The sequence below is a fragment of the Bubalus bubalis genome, chromosome 1 (genome assembly GCF_019923935.1).
Source record: "Bubalus bubalis isolate 160015118507 breed Murrah chromosome 1, NDDB_SH_1, whole genome shotgun sequence".
NCBI lineage: Eukaryota > Metazoa > Chordata > Mammalia > Artiodactyla > Bovidae > Bubalus > Bubalus bubalis.
The window spans coordinates 127,175,074-127,194,671 of record NC_059157.1 but is presented as its reverse complement, the minus strand read 5'-3'; the positions used below and the strand labels follow the sequence as shown (position 1 = coordinate 127,194,671).

At 40.1% G+C, this 19,598-nt stretch overlaps 1 protein-coding gene across 5 annotated transcripts in view; it reads left to right on the top strand.

Moving 5' to 3' along the window:
• Positions 1 to 19,598, top strand: part of MAP3K13 (mitogen-activated protein kinase kinase kinase 13) — a 159,133-nt gene that overhangs the window by 76,107 nt on the left and 63,428 nt on the right. The window contains exon 3 of one of the 5 annotated variants that reach the window (XM_044943949.2): positions 10,799 to 11,000. The exons of the other annotated variants lie outside the window; for them this stretch is intronic. The gene's annotated coding sequence lies outside the window, so the exon portion shown is untranslated. The remainder of the gene's footprint in view (positions 1 to 10,798; positions 11,001 to 19,598) is intronic. 5 annotated transcript variants of the gene reach the window in all.

Below are 19,598 nucleotides of genomic sequence, written 5' to 3'. Positions count from 1 at the left end.
ATAATGTCTGCAAAGTTTATCCATAATGTAGCATATGTTCAAATTTCTTTCTTTTTAAGGTGGAATAATAAACTTAGGATTTTAAGAATAAATCAAATGCAGGACCTAAAGAAATATCAGCTAAAGAAAAAACAGAATGTAAAATACTACAGGACTTAAGGGAAGTCCATAAAGTTATATTATACTGCTTCTATGCCTTCTTACAAAGTTACTGTTTTCAACATTGATTCTATAGAATTCAGTAGGAGATTTAAAAAAAAAAGAAGAAGAATGGCTGGACAATAGCTAGGACCCCTCATGTATACTGTAGCCATTTCTCGTGATTCTGGTCTTTTCTCTTTCTCATGCTTTTTTTCTATCGCCATTCCCTTTTTTCTGTCATAGAGGAAGTAAAACCCTCTTTCAGCTCCTCTAGGAATGGCCATTTTATGGAACTGTTCACAATTTTAAAAGCCGATGGGTTAAACATTTTACTCAGACTTTATAAAATAAAAGCCTAAATATTAATAAGCCGAAGTACATTCTGTTTAAGCATAACAGATTCTTTTTTCATTGGGGGCTCAGGGCTGGCAGGGAGTCATGGTCCTTGAGAAGGCTTTTATAGAAAAGTTTGTTATTATCCTGGGACCATATAGAGAACTCAGCTTTCAGAATATGTTCTTGAATGAGTACTGTATGCTGGTTGCTGTGCCATGCCCTGGGAATGTAGTGGTGAACAACCAAGTCATGGCACCTGCCACCTCAGAATTTACACACTAGTAGAGGAGATAGATAAAAAGCAATTATAATACAGTGGCATGTGCCATTAGGGGGAGGGTAAAGAGGTGAAGGGATGCCAGCTGCTTGTGGAGGACGTAAGTGGAGAATCGACACAGACTTGAGGGATCCAGGGAGGAAGTGATAACATGAACCCTAAAGAACAAGCAAGAGTTGAGTGAAGGCATGGAGAAGGCGATGGCACCCCACTCCAGTACTCTTGCCTGGAGAATCCCATGGATGGAGGAGCCTGGTAGGCTACAGTCCATGGGGTCGCTAAGGGTCAGACACGACTGACCGACTTCACTTTCACTTTTTACTTTCATGCATTGGAGAAGGAAATGGCAACCCACTCCAGTGTTCTTGCCTGGAGAATCCCAGGAACAGAGGAGCCTGGTGGGCTGCTGTCTATGGGGTCGCACAGAGTCAGACATGAGACTGAAATGACTTAACAGCAGCAGCAGCAGAGTGGAGGCAGGTGTACAGAATGTGTTGCATGCAAAGCAGACTGCAAGTGCTAGATTCCAGAGGAGAGAGAGAAGGCGGTAAATTCTGAGAACTGAATTGAGACTGGCTGGTCAGTTGTAGGGCTTGACCAAACATGAGGGTAGAAAAGCAAATCATTTCAGGAGGGTTGAAGTTTATCCTAGGAGCCAGAGACTTTACAAAGTTGAGAAATAAGTTCACAATTACATGCTAGAAAAAGCACTGTGACTATGGAGAGAATGGAATAGGATGGAGAGACTAGAGACAAGGGTAAATTATAGAAGGTTGTTATAATAATCTAGGCAAAAATGATAATGACCTGTACTGGAAAGGGTTATTGCAATGGAGAGAAGTGCACAAAATCAGAGATATTCAGAATATTAAAATCCTTTTTTAAAGGATTTAATTTAATTTCATATACTATGAAATGAATATATGTCAAAGATATTATTTAACTCATTAATGAGGGAACTAGTAGGACATTATGAAGAAAATTCAAAGACCCCACTTACTGTAGGCAATTAGGAGTGGTGAAGTGCTGAAATGGCTGTGCAGTTAGGGGCAAAACTAGTCAATATGCACAGGACATTAATAATCAATTGCATTCCACCAGATACAATTCACTTGCATTTCTATGGAGAACAGTCAGCTACATTACTAGGTGTGTGCTACAATTTTTAGTGTTGCAAATATCTAAAAAACAAGGAAAATCTCACATAAACTGGGGATGGTGCCCTAGGCAAGGATACCCAGGTGTCTTTTTGCCCATTTCCAAGTCTTTGACAACTTCTCCTGACAAGAAAATATCCCCAGGATTTTGGTGATTAGTTGAACATACTGAGGATGAGCAGGGAGGAAAACAGAGGGATGAGTCAACTGTAATCATTCATTGAATGCTGAAGATGGAACAGGAAGCTGCAGTGCGAACGTTTCGGAAAGAGAGGATGGTGGGAGATGGGGTCAAGGAAGAGGATGCAAAGAAAAATACAGGATTGAGACTATGAGCCAGAGATAGTTTTATCTTGGGCAGTAACAGAGGAGAACAGGAATGTGATGAGAGGCGGGGCTGGCTGACTACAAAATTTGAAGAATTATTCCAAGTTATCCTGTGATCTACCAGTGTCAATGTTGGAACCCTTCATTTATCCCTCATCCCTCTGCGCACTTGTCCCCGTGTACCTGCTTACCTCGAGTAGAAACCTAAAAGAACGACGAAGATTAAAAATGTTAATGGTGATTTTGATTTAGTGAAAATAAACTCTGAAGACAGAGAACCATGTCTTGTGTATCTTCCTATCTCTGGGCTGCCTAGCCTGTGTTTAGTCACCCAGTGATGCCTGAGTCTTTGCAACCCCATGGACTGTAGCCTGCCAGACTCCTCTGTCCATGGGGGATTCTCCAGGCAAGAATATTGGAGTGGGTAGCCATGCCCTCCTCCAGGGAATCTTCAAATCCAGGTCTCCCACACTGCAGGATTCTTTAGTGTCTGAGCCACCAGGGAAGTCCATCTGGCATCAATTCAGTTCAGTTCAGTCGCTCAGTCATGTCCGACTCTTTGTGACCCCATGAATCACAGCACGCCAGGCCTCCCTGTCCATCACCAACTCCTGGAGTTCACTCAGACTCACGTCCATCGAGTCAGTGATGCCATCCAGCCATCTCATCCTCTGTCGTCCCCTTCTCCTCCTGCCCCCAATCCCTCCCAGCATCAGAGTCTTTTCAAATGTATCAACTCTTCGCATGAGGTGGCCAAAGTACTGGAGTTTCAGCTTTAGCATCATTCCTTCCAAAGAAACCCCAGGGCTGATCTCCTTCAGAATGGACTGGTTGGATCTCCTTGCAGGCCAAGGGACTCTCAAGAGTCTTCTCCAACACCACAGTTCAAAAGCATCAATTCTTCAGCACTCAGCTTTCTTCACAGTCCAACTCTCACATCCATACATGACCACAGGAAAAACCATAGCCTTGACTAGACAAACCTTTGTTTGCAAAGTAATGTCTCTGCTTTTGAATATGCTATCTAGGTTGGTCATAACTTTCCTTCCAAGGAGTAAGCGTCTTTTAATTTCATGGCTGCAGTCACCATCTGCAGTGATTTTGGAGCCCCCAAAAATAAAGGCTGACACTGTTTCCACTGTTTCCCCATCTATTTCCCATGAAGTGATGGGACTGGATGCCATAATCTTCGTTTTCTGAATGTTGAGTTTTAAGCCAACTTTTTCACTCTCCTCTTTCACCTTCATCAAGAGGCTTTTTAGTTCCTCTTCACTTTCTGCCATAAAGGTGGTGTCATCTGCATATCTGAGGTTATTGATATTTCTCCCGGCAGTCTTGATTCCAGCTTGTGCTTCTTCCAGCCCAGCATTTCTCATGATGTACTCTGCATATAAGTTAAATAAGCAGGGTGACAATATACAGCCTTGACGTACTCCTTTTCCTATTTGGAACCAGTCTTTTGTTCCATGTCCAGTTCTAACTGTTGCTTCCTGACCTGCATACAAATTTCTCAAGAGGCAGGTCAGGTGGTCTGGTATTCCCATCTCCTTCAGGATTTTCCACAGTTTATTGTGATCCACACAGTCAAAGACTTTGGCATAGTCAATAAAGCAGAAATAGATGTTTTTCTGGAGCTCTCTTGCTTTTTCGATGATCCAGCAGATGTTGGCAATTTGATCTCTGGTTCCTCTGCCTTTTCTAAAACCAGCTTGAACATCAGGAAGTTCACAGTTCACGTATTGCTGAAGCCTGGCTTGGAGAATTTTGAGCATTACTTTACTAGCGTGTGAGAAGAGTGCAATTGTGCAGTAGTTTGAGCATTCTTTGGCATTGCCTCTCTTTGGGATTGGAATGAAAACTGACCTTTTCCAGTCCTGTGGCCACTGCTGAGTTTTCCAAATTTGCTGGCATATTGAGTGCAGCACTTTCGCAGCATCATCTTTCAGGATTTGAAATAGCTCAACTGGAATTCCATCACCTCCACTAGCTTTGTTGGTAGTGATGCTTTCTAAGGCCCACTTGACTTCACATTCCAGGATGTCTGGCTCTAGGTGAGTGATCACACCATTGTGATTATCTTGGTCGTGAAGATCTTTTTTGTACAGTTCTTCTGTGTATTCTTGCCACCTCTTCTTAATATCTTCTGCTTCTGTTAGGTCCATACCATTTCTGCCCTTTATCGAGCCCATCTTTGCATGAAATGTTCCCTTGGTATCTCTGATTTTCTTGAAGAGATCTCTAGGCTTTCCCATTCTGTTGTTTTCCTCTATTTCTTTGCATTGATCGCTGAGGAAGGCTTTCTTATCTCTCCTTGCTATTCTTTGGAACTCTGCATTCAGATGCTTATATCTTTCCTTTTCTCCTTTGCTTTTCGCTTCTCTTCTTTTCACAGCTATTTGTAAGGCCTCCCCAGACAGCCATTTTGCTTTTTTGCATTTCTTTTCCATGGGGATGGTCTTGATCCCTGTCTCCTGTACAGTGTCACAAACCTCAGTCCATAGTTCATCAGGCAATCTATCTATTAGATCTAGTCCCTTAAATCTTATTTCTCACAAATATTTTTCATGAATATATAGAATGAAAGATTAATAAATTGGATTGTGGCCTAAAGAGCTCAAGGGTTTACCCCAGTTCATGTAACTGCTTAGGTAAGGATTCTAGGATTCAAGCCCATTTCTTCCGACTCTAAATTTCATGCCACTAGGATGAGTGATTTAAATTATAACTTATCATGGAATTTTCAGCCTACCAATTATTAGGGAAGATGAAAGGTATTTTTTTATTTTTTAATTTCTCATGTTTCCAGAATAAAGCATAACTATAAATTTTAGATATACTTTTTCTGAGGAGAAGTAACTTTATGGAAAGACTGAATTTGAAATCAGATGGACCTAACAGGCCGTCTACTAACTGTGTAACCTTGGGCAGGTTACTAAACCTTTCTCACCCTCATTTTTCTCATCTATAAAATGATGATAATATTGACTCTAAGAAGGCCTGAAGATTAAATGAGATAAAGTGAATAAAAAATGTATAGGTACCCTTGACAGGTTCTGGCATTTTTTCCTTCTAAAGCTTTTGCAGGCTTAGTCTATACTCATATCTGCCTTTATTTGAACAAAGGGCTAATTCTTGATCAAATTAAATTTAGTTTTTTCAGTATAATTTCTTTGCAAAGATCTTTGTGTCATTTTTATTTAAATGTATTTATTTTTAATTGGAGGATCATTGCTTCACAACGTTGTGTTGGTTTTTGCTGTACATCGACATAAATCAGTCACAGCTAGGTGTATGTCCCCTCCCTCTTGAACCTCCCTCCCACCTTCCACCCCATCTCCCCCGTCTAGGTTGTCACAGAGCACCTGATTCGAGCTCCCTGCATCATACAGCAAATTTGCACTGGCTGTCTAATTTTACGTATGGTAATGTGTGTGTTTCAATGCTAGTCTGTCAATTCATCCCACCCTCTCCTTCCCCTACTGTGTCTGTTCCTTATGTCTACATCTGCATTGCTGCCCAGCAAATAGGTTCCTCAGTACAATCTTAGAAAGATCTTAATTTCTTGATAATGCTTGTCACCTGTTTCAGATTCTTTGCTTTTCTCTCTTTCATCTCAGTATACTGATCTTTCTCTTTCTTCCCAGTTTACTAAACTTGACGACTACGTGTTTCCAGAATCATGTTGCTAGATTCCAACTTAAATTGGATCTGATTTGTTACAGTTTTTTTTTTTGGGGGGGGGGGGTCCCTTTATTATTTCTCGGATATAGCAAGCATTTCTAACTCAACATATATTTCTGATTCAGCTTTTTAAAATATCATTATAATTCAGGAATATTATTGTTGGTTTCCTTTTTAAAAGACATTTCCTGAAATTCTATAACAATACTATTTTCTTCTGCCATTTCCTGAATATATGCAAATATACTGAAATCACAAAGAGATCGACAGGTCCTGGCAGACCTCTTATGACAAAAGCATTAAAGGGTATTGAAAATGATATAATAAGGATTTGATCAGTTTCTCATTTTTGAGGAAAAGGACTGTTACTAAGCTCCGGTAAGCTTCACTTTTCCGTAGAGGGGTTAATAATACCTGTTCTGCCCACTTCACAGGGCCATTATGAGGCTCAAAGGAGATTTAAATAGATGGAATTACTTGGAGACTCACCTCAACATATAAGTGTAAGATAACTTAGTGGTGGTTGTTATTATTTGCCACTCTCTTATTATTCTTCCCTAAGAACGTGGGTCAGGGATTTTCCTGGCGATCCAGTGGTTAAGAATCCACCTTGCAATGCAAGGGACATGGGTTCAATCCCTGGTCAGAGAACTAAGATCCCACATGCTAAGGAGCAACTAAGCCCACGTGCCATAACTAGAAACCCCACATGACCCAACAAAGATTCCATCCGCTGCAACTAAGACCCAAGCAGTCAAATTAATCAATTAATTAACTTTTTTTAAACGTTTAAAAAAAAAAAAACAGAAGGTGGACCAGTGGAGCACACCAGTGTACGAAGTGTCTGTCTGCCCCCAAACAAAGAAGAGCCCTTTCTGATCCTCCTCCCTTCCTCCCTTAGTTTTTCTGACTGGCAGTGAGAAGATTTTATATGACGAAACCCTGTATGCTCACTTTGGAGTGACTGAAGGCATTTAGACATTTTCATTGCTAGATGTTGTGTTTGCAGAGTTATTTACACCACCTAGCAACCTGGCCCAAGACAAACAGTACCCAGTAGCTGCACAGGGACTTGCTATCCCTGTCATTGCTCTGTTAATATTACAGCAAACATTTACTATACCCAGAAAATGGTGTTCCCCTCCCCCTCCTTTCCTGTTGAATTAATTTCATTCTCTGCTTGTCTTATGGTCTCTAGAACTAATTTGTAAAATGACAGACTCTTCTAATTGAAAGACATAAGAGAGGTCATTTGGTTCAATCCTGTACCAAAGCAGGAATATTATAATTTCTCTGATACATTCAGCATTTCCAGTGATGGGAAGAGCGAATCAGTTTTGAGATAAGGCTTTTCCATTGTTGGATTGTTCTGAGTCCTTGTATTCACAGAATACTTTTTCAGTTGCTCAGAGGGACCTCAGAGACCATTCTAGTCCAATTTCTTCAGTTTGCAGATAAGGAAATTGAGGCCTAGAGAAGCTAGGTGACTTGCCCACAGCCAGACAAGTAATTTAAGACACAGCTGGCACTCCTGACTCCTGGTAACTTCTTTCCGAATCATTAAACTGCAAAATTACTGAAGTCATAAGTGCTGAATAGCATTAAATGCTATTATGCAGTGTATAAATGCTTTAGACACAGCATATTTTAGCATAGCAAATGTTTATATTCTACTATAGATAAACTTATTTTGATTTTGGTGGAGAAAATCTAAATCTTTTCTTAAAGCTTCATGAGAAATTCCCTGCTTTAAATAGGAGTTTGTTTGTTTTTTTTGCTTTCCTTTTTAGAGGAGGGAAAACGAAGTCATCAATCTGATTCTTATATCGAAGAAGTCATGTGACCAAAAAGACACAAAAACACATTTTTCTGCCTGACATGAGGGCTGTGGAGTGGACTGGAGCCAGGGGCTTTTTTATATTCCTGTCAGGCTTTGGTCCCAGGCCTGTCAGTGGCGATGTGGATGAGATGGGAGTAGAGCCTGCCCATATGCCAGGGGACTTTGAAAGATTGCCTGGCCTCTCCCTGCCTTCTGGAAGGACTGCACTTAAAGGGAATCTACAACCTTTTGTTCTGTGAAAATGTATGCCTTATGTGGGAGAAGGGGGTGGTGATGAAAAGGAGGACTGAACGCCGATAGGCTATGATGGGAGAAGCTGATAGATTCCGAGAGGGTTTTGAAGTACAAGGTGGACAGACTGGAAGACAAGGAGCATTGGAAGTGGTGTGATGTAAAGCCTTGACCAGCAATGCTATCTATTCCGAGAAATAACCAGCAGCCTTAGAAAGAGGGCCTGGCAGCAGCCTTGGGCCGGTGATCCCATGGGCTATTCTTAGTCTCTTTCAAGGTGTGGATTCAAAAATATTTCTTGAAGGCTTTTCAGATACATCAGTGAGAAGACATCTTTCCAGTTTCAAACTTTTGGTCTCATATCCTTATAAAGATAGATGACCAGACTCTTGTTCCTCAAAAGCAGATTAATTTATTATCTTGTGGTACTTTATACCTCTATTATAGGCGTGTATCATGCCTGCTATCATATGTGTTTATGGCTATCTCCCCTATCGGACTTGAGTTCTGAAGAGAAGAAACCATCTTACCATGAAATATGTAAGGCAAGCCAAAAAATAAAGAGGATGCCCTCTTTCTACCTTTATATCCACATGTGGCTCCTAAGAAGCACAGTACAGCACCCGGCATGCACCTGGCACTCAGGAAAGTTTTGTAGAATTGCAGTAGTAACGTCCTTATATTGTGCGGTCATCATTTCTGATTCTTCCAGATTATGCGGAATCAGAATAATTTTCTCTGGGCACCTACATTTTCCGGGTCAGTGCAAAATATACTGTGATATTCATGAAAATAGTAGCTTCTCTAAAAAGCCTTGAAACAGTGTTGCCCACATTAGGCAGCCCTAATTTTTGATGATGATTAAAATTCAGAAGTCGTATCCTATTCAGATGACTTAGAGTTTAAATAAATGAATGAAACAATAAAGGTATAAATCGCTAATGAGGAAATGGATTTAGCCGTAAATGAAACAAGTAGCTTGTTATCTGTGTTCACTGTTACATCCTTTAGCCACCACTGATCTTTTGAGGAGGTCTCAAAAGTGGCTCGTGGGTTTTGAAGAAAGGAACATGCTTAGGTTGAGGGATAGACAGGAGGAGATTATTCATGTGTGTATGGGTGTGTGCTGTGGGGGAAGGTAAGGAGCTAGGCAGTAGATTCAAGAGGCACATGAAAGAGACAAACAACAATGATAAAATAACCCTGGAGAAAGAGCTAATACTCGTCAAAGGGCTAAGGATAAAGTTGAGTCCATGAACTTTATAACTCTCCTGAGCTGACTGTAATAATTCTATGAAACTTTTCTATCATATTTGTCTCTCCAACAATATTTGTAGCCCTTTGTCCCAGTTTCAGTTTAGCCACTTCCTTATTTCTTTTCCAACTGCCTTGCCCAGTAGAGTCTGTAAAATATAAACCCTAGCTTGTTCCCTCCTCACTGCAGGTCCCTGACTGGCACTTTTCTACCTGATCAGTGACAGAGTCTAGTCTGCCCCACTGGAAAACCCTTTCCCCATCACATCCAGCAGTCACTATATCCTATCAATTCTGTCTTCTAAATATCTCTCAGATGCTGTCCATCCTCTCTACAGCAGCTTTATCCCATCCTCCATCCTTCCATCTTCCACCCTTAAACAGAATCATATTTCAAATCTAATCATGTCACTTCCCTTTCACTTCTCCTACTTCTTTGCCCATAGGGGGAAAACAAATTCTCTAATCTGTTTTTTCCAGCCCTATCTTCTACATCTCTCATCACTTCCCACCAAGTGGCTGACATTTCCCCCTCTCCCCAAATAATAGCTTGATTTCTTTCATGCCTCCATACCTGTATGCATGCTTGTTCCTCTGACTCACACACCTCTTCTTTATTCTTCCTGGACAGCAGTTTTCCCTTCTTTGTATTTCAAAAATTTGTATCCATCTCCTTCAGAGAACTTCTCATATTACATATTAATCATTTATTCCTATGTTTCTCCTCTGTTAAACTGTTAAGTTCCTCCAGAGCAAGAATCTAGTGTTGTAGTTCATCATTTTATTAAAAAAAATTTTTTTCTTCCTTTTATTTATTTATTTATTTTTATTTTTGACTGTACTGGGTCTTTGCTGCTGCTTAGGCTTTTTCTCCAGTTGAAGGGTTCGGGGGGACCTACTCGCTAGTTGCCAGGCATGGGCTTCTCATTGCGGTGGCTTCCCGTTGTGGAGCAGGGGGCTCTAGGCACGTTGGCTTAGCAGTTGTGGCGCTCGATCTCAGTTGCAGGTGGGATCTTCCCAGACCAGGGATAGAACCCTTGTCTTCTACACTGGCAGGCAGATTCTTGACCACTGAACCACCAGGGAAGCCCCCAGTTCATCTTTGCGTTGTCCTTACTGCTTAACACAGACCCAGCTTCTGGAGTGATTAAAGCATTTGTTGACTCAGTGAAGGAGCTGAGTAGAAAATATCTAAGTGACCCCTTCCTTACAGATATGGGAGTTTGGGGGGTTAGTTTTGTGATTTCGGTGGCAAATCTAATGAGTGCCTTTCTCAGATCCCTGTGGTGAGTACTGATGTGAGAACATCTATAAAAGTCCTTGAATATCTTAGAAGATGTAACAGGTCTAAGCTTTAGGTGTTCAAGCACCTTACCAAAAAACCCAGTGGCTTTAGCACTTGTAACTTGAATTCAGTAAGAATGAGCTCATGAGCCCTTTAAGGCTTAATGTAAAGCCTCAGAAAGTATCCTAACTGTACATTTTTCTTTCGACTTGTAATTTTCTGATTATTTTTATAAACTTGACTTTCTACACTGTTTTCCTTCTTATTAGGATCATTCCTGTCTTCCATCTTCTTTTCACCTGCTTATATCATCTTTGAAATGATTGGGAGGAAATCATCCAAAGCAGCTAAGCCCTCAGTTTGCAGTACGAAGCAGAAGAGACTCCTCAGCCACCAGGGCGCCAGGCTTGGGGGGCCGAGCGAGTCCATACAGGCACATGCTTGCACAGTCCCGTAGCTGCTTCTTGCTGGGTTAGTATCTCAGTTTTCATTCTGTGGTAAATAGTGTCACCTCTTTCTTTTGGAGGCATATTTGTAAGTTCATTAAAAATAGATGAAGCAGCTCTGAACATCTCATTTGTTCTCTCTCACTTGAGGACATTTTCCCCCTGAGCTTCTTGAATCCTAAATTCCCCCTCTAATTGCCAGTGTTTAAAGTGTGAGAAATTTCTCTATAATTTTCTTATTCCGGAAATTTGGTTTGGGGGTGGGGGTGTCTGAGGGTTGCCTTTGAAAATCTGACCGTGCTATACCCCTCTGCCGTAGCCCTTGTCTGGGCTGGTAGCCGCCCTGTCCCTCAGCCCCATCCTCAGCCCCTCGTCTGGATGGCCATGCTGATAGATAGCTTCTCCTAGGGGAGCTTCACAGATCAGCCCTCTGACCATTACCATGCAGCAGGCTTATAATTTATAGCCCCAGATGGTGATTCACAACCCCACCGCTCCCCACTTACTTCAGTAAAGCAGGAGAGGTATTAACTATTAAATTGCTTCCCTCTTTATTTAAAATAATTGATGCTATTTGCAAAGGGTTCTATATAAAAAAGAGTTATTAAAAATATTGCAAAAAGTACAATTTCATCAGAATGGGAAGAACATTGTGCATTATAATAAAAAATAAATCACCACATGGTCAGGTTTATTTTTCTTGGCCCACCTCCATGTGGAGATGAGGTTTTGAGGCACAATTCTGATCAGATTCCTGAATTTTCTCCTTCTTGGTTGATTCTTAAAGCTTATGGGTTTACACCTCATGTGAAAACTCAGAATGTTCTCATTCCAGGTTTTTGCCAAAAAATAGAACCCGTAATTCTTAGCTGTTCAGTGTTTTGAAAAGTCTATGATCAGTAGTGATCAGGGGAAGATTTCCTGAAGGAGTTATAGTCCATCCCCTTCTCCATTAAATCAAAATTTCAGCTGTTTGCTTAGAATCTCTTACTGTCAGTATTGCTTTTCTGGAATTCTTAGCAGTCTTACCTTGAATGGAGAGGTGCTCTAAAAATTGTCTAAGAAATGCTGCTGTACTTACTTTGAAGAAGTTGAGACTGTTTTATTGTTTTGTACAAATCTGTGGAAGAAAAACTTCCACAGGTCTTAGTGGTGTAATAACCGCTTATCCTAAACAATTGGTGTGTTTTTCTTTTATAAATAATTGTGTCTCTCTCTTTACTTTGATCCACAGAAAGCTCTGGTCCAAATTTGTGAACCATCTTATAGTTGTTACTATACAAATTATTTTTGCCTACTATTTTTCACCTTGGTGGGGTTTTCTTTTTGACATTGCATACTGTTTTTCCTTCACCTGTTTAGCTATTGTACTGCCTGCATTTCTGTCAATAGCCTGTTTTAACAAAATATTGACAAAATATTTTGACAATAGCCTATTTTGTCAAATAGTCCTTTTTAGAACAAAATCCATGTGCCTGTTTCCTAATGTGTATTTGTTTAAGTCTATTTAAGAAGTCAAGCTTACTATGTTATCTCAAATGATATTGTAATATATTATCACTTTTTATAACATCACCATAATATGATCACTTTTGAATCTTAAGATGTAGCTGTATATGTTTTTGAACTCTTACACTCTTGAACAGCTCCACAGTGTGTGAACCATGGACAGCATTTATTAGACAGGTTGTAGAGGCCAGATGATGCCTGGAAGTCTTACTGTGTAATTTAATCCCGGGTGCTGTGTTGTTTGGCTTCACTAGACTCCAAATGTGCATATGTAATTACGTGCGCATGTGTAAAAAGCCCAGCCCTGATAGGAAAGAGAGGGAGGAACATCATTAGCAGAGATTAGATTTGTCTCTCCAGCTGGGCAATGTGCCTCTGAATTCCAAGGGCTTTCCCCAGTGTAAATTATTAGACTGACTCAGCTGCTGTTCAATTCCCCTCTGGCTGAACTGCTTTTGCTAATGCTGTTAAGCTGTGGCTCAGGAGGCAGAATGTCCTGAGGTACTAAATAGATGTTCTGCATGTAAAAAGAAAGACCTTCTTCCTTCTCATATGTACCAAATGAAGGTATATGGTCTCCTCAAATCAAAGATAAAAAGGCAAAAAGGGAGAAAAAGATAAAGCATGTCCCAAACTTCAGCTCCATATACAGAGCTTTGGAAATTGTTAGTAGACTGAAATAATTCTAATTTAGCTAAAGCAAATAGGAATAATCTAATCCAAAGAGTTTATTTCAAATCAGTTCAGAGTATCTGACTTTAGGTCTGCTGCAGTTCTAAAATTGGTGAAGTCTAAACAAATTAACCCCACTCAGACAGTACTGAACCAAATTCAGGTTCAGAGCCACAGGAGGGTCTTGTCTGAAGCTCTGTGAAAACATGCACAAAGCACAAGGCTCAGCATAATATACACGTCAGCCTGTTGAGTAGAATTCACAGCTGCAGTAAATGATGTTTCAGTTTTTCCTATTGACAGCTAAGTCTATGTGTATTGTACAAATGCAATTTAAAAAAAAAAATGCTGTCTTCTCTGATTTTGTTGCCTAAGATAACTGACTTATTGATTATAGATAAACCTAATGGTCAATTTATCCATTGAATGTCAGGGAGAATAAGCAAAATGCACAGATAATATGGGACCTGTAATTAAGTGATTGTTTTAAATCTTTTTTTTTAAGTCATTAACAATGTTTTCTTTCCAGCCCTATTGACAAGTAGCAAAATTGTCTGACCTGGGTGATTTTTGCCCCTTCCTCCCTTTGTTTTTTCTTTGGGGGAGGTGTTAATACGCTCAGGAATAGGAGTAAAATTAAAAAAAAAACAACAACAAGGAAATCAGATAGCAACAAGATCATCCACTGATTAATTTTCAGGACTTAAAGTGCCCAGCACCATACACATGCAGTCAACCACATCATCAGTATTAGCAGCAGCAGTGGCAGCTACACTTAATATTCTGCATAAATAGTAGCCTAAACAATACATCAATGCACTGCTAGATGTGGTTGAGAAGTTACTACCTCACCTCCTTTATGGTAGAAGACTTTATGAAGAAGGTAAATTTTCAGCATAAAAGATTATGAAGAGAAAGCCTGAGTTTTCAGTGAGCAGAACAGCATTATAAAACCAGGTGAAGAAGTTAGCACATCTATGAGAAGAGCTCTCTTGTAGTTACCATTGCTAGGGAAGGTGGAGAGGAAAGCAGATTGGTGGGGATGGGATAAATTCTGGGGGGTAAATTGGTGCTGAAAGTTCACACTTGAATATAAGAGCTGTTATACACATATCAGGCTGTGGAAACTAATTGGATTATCATATTGGATTATCATTAAAAGTTAGAATTGGCAGTCAGGCCAGCTTCATGGGGCACTTGGCCTGGGTCCCTGCTTTTGGTTTTATGCTCTACTGTCTCTATCTTGAAATTCTTACTAGTTCTTGAACAGAGGTCTTACGTTTTCATTTTGCACTAGCTCTGAAAATTTTGTAGCTGGTTTTATTATAAATAGCAATGTATGAAATTATCATAAGCCATTAGATGATGTTCTCACTACATTTCAGTATGTTGATTTTCTGTGGTATGCCCCTTTTTGCTAAAAGGCCAGCATGTTTATTTCTTTCTATCTACTGTCAAATTTCTAGAAGTGGCTCTGAAAAATGTGTTTGTGCCAGTGAATGACTTAAGGAAAACTCTGCCTCAATTTTATGCCCCCAGAGAATGTTCTTTTGCTAATGAGATGTATCAGTTCAGTCTCTTAGTCATGTCCGACACTTTGCAACCCCATGAATTGCAGCACGCCAGGCCTCCCTGTCCATCACCAACTCCCGGAGTTCACCCAAACTCATGTCCATTGAGTCAGTGATGCCATCCAGCCATCTCATCCTCTGTCGTCCCCTTCTCCTACAGCCCCCCAACCCCACCCAGCATCAGAGTCTTTTCAAATGTGTCAACTCTTCGCATGAGGTGGCCCAAGTATTGGAGTTTCAGCTTTAGCATCAGTCCTCCCAAAGAACACCCAGGACTGATCTCCTTTAGAATAGACTGGTTGGATGTCCTTGCAGTCCAAGGGACTCTCAAGAGTCTTCTCCAACACCACAGTTCAAAAGCATCAATTCTTCGGCTCTCAGCTTTCTTCACAGTCCAACTCTCACATCCATACATGACTACTGGAAAAACCATAGCCTTGACTAGATGGACCCTTGTTGGCAAAGTAATGTCTCTGCTTTTGAATATGCTATCTAGGTTGGTCACAACTTTCCTTCCAAGGAGTAAGCGTCTTTTAATATCATGGCTGCAATCACCATCTGCAGTGATTTTGGAGCCCCCAAAAATAAAGTCTGACACTGTTTCCACTGTTTCCCCATCCATTTGCCATGAAGTGATGGGACCAGATGCCATGATCTTCGTTTTCTGAACGTTGAGCTTTAAGCCAACTTTTTCACTCTCCTCTTTCACTCTCATCAAGAGGCTTTTTAGTTCCTCTTCACTTTCTGCCATAAGGGTGGTGTCATCTGCATATCTGAGGTTATTGATATTTCTCCCGGCAGTCTTGATTCCAGCTTGTGCTTCTTCTAGCCCAGCGTTTCTCATGATGTACTCTGCATAGAAGTTAAAGAAGCAGGGTGACAATATACAGCCTTGACGTACTCCTTTTCCTATTTGGAACCAGTCTGTTGTTCCATGTCCAGTTCTAACTGTTGCTTCCTGACCTGCATATAGGTTTCTCAAGAGGCAGGTCAGGTGGTCTGGTATTCCCATCTCCTGAAGAATTTTCCACAGTTTATTGTGATCCACACAGTCAAAGGCTTTGGCATAGTCAATAAAACAGAAATAGATGTTTTTCTGGAACGCTCTTGCTTTTTTGATGATCCAGTGGAAGTTGGCAATTTGATCTCTGGTTGCTATGCCTTTTCTAAAACCAGCTTGAACATCTGGAAGTTCACGGTTCACGTATTGCTGAAGCCTGGCTTGGAGAATTTTGAGCATTACTTTACTAGCGTGTGAGAAGAGTGCAATTGTGCGGTAGTTTGAGCATTCTTTGGCATTGCCTTCCTTTGGGATTGGAATGAAAACTGACCTTTTCCAGTCCTGTGGCCACTGCTGAGTTTTCCAAATTTGCTGGCATATTGACTGCAGCAGTTTCACAGCATCATCTTTCAGGATTTGAAATAGCTCAATTGGAATTCCATCACCTCCACTATTTAATGTGATAGCATGACTTCAAAAGCTATATATTTTTCTCATTTTAATTCTCGTGGTTTTTGCATAGGAAGTTTTCTTATCATTGACAAGTAATTAGTAATTTTTTAAGAAGCCAAATTATTCTGATGAGAGAAAAGAGACTTGTTAGTCCAGCATTCAAAACCTTTCATGGTTTTACACTACCCTATAGTTATAGCTATATTAAAATAAAAGCAAAGACATGACTTTGCTGACAAAGTTCCTTATAATCAAAGCTATGGTTTTTCCAGTAGTCATGTACTTATGTGAGAGTTGGACCATACAGAAGGCTGAGTGCGGAAGAATTGATGCTTTCAAACTATGTTGCTGGAGAAGACTCTTGAGAGTCCCTTGGACTACAAGAAGATCAAACCTGTCAATTCTAAAGGAAATCAACCCTGAGTTTTCATTGGAAGGACTGTTGCTAAAGCTCCAATACTTTGGCCACCTGATGTGAAGAGCTGACTCATTGGAAAAGACCCTGATGCTGGAAAAAATTAAAGGCAAAAGGAGAAGGAGATGGCAGAGCATAAGATGGTTAGATAGTATCACCAACTCAGTGGACATGAATTGGAGCCAACTCCAGGAGACAGTGGAGGACAGAGGAGCCTGGCATGTTACAGTCCGTGGGGTCGTGAAGAATCAAGAACATTGTTATAGCTGTGCTGATTACTGCCCTCCATGTACCTTTTGCTCCAATTACTCCAAACTGGAAAATGTCATTTATATTCTTACCTTCCATTATTTTCTTTATGAAATTCTCTTTGATAGGGCTGTATGCCTTCTTCTAAGTAGCACTTCTGCCTCCCTCATCCCCCACCCTTTTCCCACTGGTATGACTCTTGCTGTTCTTTCAAGACTGCACTTTGTTGGATGAGTGTCTCTTCCTCTGTGACGCTTTCCTCTGATATTCTCCATCAGAGTTAGCTATCGCACCCACTGTTGTGTCATGGCTCATACTGCTCTTAAACCCTTTCTGAATTCTGCCTCACTTTCTAGTTACTTGTTCACTTGCCTATATGACACATTAGGTTGTATATTCCTTGAAGGCAGGACTTTCTAAATTGTCTCTATTCCATCATCCATGGCATGGTAACACAGTGTCTGGCACATGCTTAGTGTATGTTTCCTGAGTGAGTGTCTTAATCTTTACCAGCTGCTGTAACAAAATGCTACAGACTGGGTGCCTTTTAACAACAGAAATTTATTTCTCACAATTCAGGAGTCTGGGAATCTGAGGTCAGGTGCCACCATGGTTGGATGAGGGCCCTCTTCTGGGTGGCAGACTTCTCATTTTATTCTCACATGGTGGAAGGGGCAAAGAAGCTCTCTGGAGCCTCTGTTTTAAGGGCACTGATCTCATTCATGAGGACTCCAACTTCATGACCTGAGCACCTCCCAGAGGCTCCACTGAATTTTAGGGGGGACATATTTAGACCATAGCAGTGAGTTAATTGGAAGGATAACTCTAGTTCCTTTACAATATTATCTCGTATGTTTAAAGCACTTGGTTGTAATTCCCTAAAGTGAAATAATCCATTGACCTTGTTAAAAATAGTTTCTACTTTGAGAGTCATTTGTGAGAAGAAAGAAATAATAAAAACAGGGCTGTCATTGGGAATTTAGCCCCTTACAACTGTATGATGTAGCTACCCTAGGTGGAAAAGTAGTGAGAGTCCAATGGTGGAAAAGTTAAAAGAGACTAGAGGGCCCCACAGTAGTCAGGAAAAATTACCTAAAACATTTTGAAGTCAGAAAAACAGGAAGCCTAGGGTACCACTTGACTCTCAATTTAGCCATCCCTAGCCTGCAATTTAGTTTTCAACTTTTCTTTTTGTAGCGCCTTCCCTTAATTAAATTATACTGCCGTGTCGAGAAAAGACTTTAAATAAAGCCAGTAAAATGGCAGGCCTATTTAGGAGTATGCTAAATACATTTTTTGAAGCCCAAATAAAGCAGCGATCATATTTATTGTAATTGAAACATGTACAAAAGAATGAAGACAATCTGTTTGAGCTGCTGTAGGGTGATTTTTCAGGATATATTCTTTTTTAATTTATTTTGTATTGCTGTACAGTTGATTTACAGCATTGTGTTAGTTTCACGTGTACATCAACGTGATTCAGTTGTTTTTTTTTCCAGAAACTTTTCCATTATAGAGTATTATAAGGTACTGAGTATAGGTTCCTGTGCTATATAGTAAATCCTTGTTATTTATCTGTTTTATATATATTGGTATGTATCTGTTAATCCTGTACTCCTAATTTATCCTTCCTCTCCCCAAATACATTTTTATTTTACCCTTTGACTCTCAGACCAAATCCTAGCAATTTTGAGATTTTAGTCTTTTCTCTTGATTCTGCCTAGGTTCTAAGTAAGGAGAGTGAGAAAGAGAGAATAAATCAGAATCAGAGCCTGAATCTACTGGGGTTAAAAAATAATCAGACTCTTCTTTGAGTTTCCCTGTGACCACAGCCAGTCATGCCTTTAGTTTTGTACTGTGGGGTGAAACGTGTAGGCTAACAGAATGTATCATTAATGCAAAAACCTGGATTGTCCGAGGCGTTGTAACTGGGTGAATTTCCAAGGTACTGATACAATTGGTGGACCATCCTCACCCTGCTGTCACTTCAGTGGTTATGAGAAGAAGGCTGTTTTGTTCACTAGGCAAAAGGACTGGTTCCTCATAGGTATTTATTTTCATATTTTAAATTTTGGTGCTCAATTTATTTCAGTCTAGTGAGGTTGAATTGATGCCCCATTGCAAAATCCATTCTTGCTAAAGAAACTGCTTGTTTTTTTTGGGCTCTGTGGAAAAATTCTTCAAATGAAAGTCAAACTATAGAGTGGAGTGGGATCTTCCCTGAGGAGATGTGGGGTGTATTCCCACAAAAGTTTTATCCAATAAAATAATGTTTAAAAATTAATATTGATTACATGCCTAGAAAGGAAAGAAAATAAAAAAAGGACAATAGAAACCCTAAAGATTTAATGGGAAGGGCCCTTTGATTTGCCTCAGTAAGTGAGGAAAAGGATACATGAGTTTATTATGTGTTTGTGAACCCTTAGGATATAACTAACATCTCCTTCCTCAACCGTTTTCTGCCACCTGACCCTAGATCTTTACCTCTGCCTTCAATCAGCACTGATTCTGGGGCTTTGGAAAACTCTAGGAATGGCTTTTAGATTCTAAAGACATGTAACTTTGTGTTAAACTCTTAACTTATTTAATTCTATGGACTGATGCTTATTAACTTTCATTTGGGAACACCCAGAGGTATCTCTATCTTAAAGGTTGTTAAAGGATTCGAATATAAAATTAATCCTAATATATGCATAAATGGAAAGTTGTAACTCTAAAGCGGTGTGATTGCATTTTAACAAAGCTTGCCACATC